Source organism: Charadrius vociferus, unplaced genomic scaffold (assembly GCF_000708025.1).
Source record: "Charadrius vociferus isolate BGI_N301 unplaced genomic scaffold, ASM70802v2 scaffold2421, whole genome shotgun sequence".
In the NCBI taxonomy this organism is placed as follows: Eukaryota; Metazoa; Chordata; class Aves; order Charadriiformes; family Charadriidae; genus Charadrius; species Charadrius vociferus.
Genome location: NW_009646681.1, coordinates 18,893 through 20,807, shown reverse-complemented (window position 1 = coordinate 20,807; position 1,915 = coordinate 18,893).

Genomic DNA, 1,915 nt, shown 5'->3' with positions numbered 1-1,915 from the left:
GTCGGCCCTCGCCTAGCGCCTTGGCAGCCGGCAGCAGCAGGGTCCGAGGCGGTGCCGGGGCATGACACACGGGGCACGGCACGGGGCTGGGAGCGTGGGCTGCCTCGTCCCACACCTCGCAGCGCCGGGATGGGGCAGGCTGCTCGCCCGGCTCCTGTCCCGGCAGGTGCCTCCCCAAAGCGGTACAGCCTTTGCCTTTCTCCCCTCTCCAGACAGCCTCCCCCTGCACTGCCTGGCCGTGCTCCGCGGGCTCTGCCGGGATCCCGGAGCTCCTGCCCCAAGGGGCAAAGGACCCTGTGCAGCACAGCCCCGTGTCCTGGGGGTGGGCCAGGCCATGGGGAAGGATTTGGGGGCAGAATCCTGTTGTTTTGGTGAACGCCTGCTCTCTGAGCACCAGGGTCCCATCAGTGATCTCCGGGCAGGCTGTTCCCATTGTCCCCCGAGCACGGGGGCTGGTGGGGTCCAGGACCGGGCGTGCGTGCTCCGGCAGCGGGTGCGGAGGGCGTTCGAGGCCAAGATGGATGCCTGGCTTATGAGTCACGTTCGCTGGAGCTGGGAAGGGGAGGAGGGATGGGGAAAGGCTCCAAAGGGCTTTCCCACTCTCTGCAAAGGGCCCGTCCCCTCACGCGCTTCCTGGGCGCCTGTGTGTCCCCCACCTCTCACCCCATTATCTCATCCCGTTGGCCCTGCCGGGTATGGGGAGAAGCAGGGCTGTGGGCACTGCGTGCGGGCAGCCTGGCGCCGCATCCTCCCTGCCTGTGCCCTGGCCTGGTGCCTGCCCACACTCAGCTCCGCGGGCAGCGGAGAAGCAGATCCACAGATTGAGGCACGGAGGAGGCCAGTCAGGGGCTTGTGGAAAGATACCATCCAGGGGAGCCTTGGCCCTGGCTCTCTTGCCCCTGCTTGGCCTCCAGCTGTGCCAGCCACATGCCAGTCAGCATGGCACGCAGCCAGCTGGGGTTCTGGGAAGCCCATGGCTTTCCCTCAGCTCTGGGACCATTAAACCAGATATTCCGCTGGGATCTGAAGCAGGCTGAACCCAGGGGAAAACGCAGCTTCACAGGGAACTGCTCCGCAAGGAGAAGAAAGCCTTCACCAGGAAATTCCCACTGAGAAAGGCAGCGTGCTTCCGAGGCTGGAAATGGAGGCAAGCACGCCTCCGAGGACACATCCCCTGCACCCCGAGGGCACGCCGGGCGGGAGGTGCCCGCATATGCACGGGCATATTTTTTTTTAAGGGACGTTGTTTTTCCTGTCGGGGTTGGATGCTCTCCAGGAGCAGTTTGGAAAATAAAATTCAGTGGCTGCTACAGCCTTGAGACTGCAAGTCAAAACATCCTGAAATACATTCCAGGCGGTGATAAAGACCAGGATGAAACAAGGCCAAATCCCGGGGGGGAGGGAGCTCAGAGCAGCGGGGCAGTGTGGGGGCAGCAGGACCTGCACACCCACCTCGCCCTCCCCACTCAGGGTGATACAGCCCTCCCCGAGTCACAGCAACCAGAGCTGGGATGGCTCTGGTGTCAGGGGACACACTGGTGGGATGGCTCCCCCACCTTTTGCCGCAGCAGCTGGGACACTGTCTGAGCTTTTTGCAGCCCCAGAGGAGCGCAGACCTGGCGGGCAGCAGGGTGGGAGCTGCATAGGGCAGCTACAGTCAAGGACCAACATGGAGGTCACTGCCCCCGAGCTCCTGCGGCACCCAGCAGCACCAGCAAGTTGTGCTGGGGACTGCAGCAGCCACTGCATCCCCTGCAGACAAGCCCAAAGGTGGCCCAGCCCTGGGTCTGACATGCTCGTGGGGACTGGCTTTTTGGGGACACGGCTGAGGCAGGGCTGGGGGAGCTGCAGTGCATCTGTGCGGGGTCGAGCCTGTGCTGCAGGCTCCAGCAGTGACCCTCTCCCAGGCTCTGTC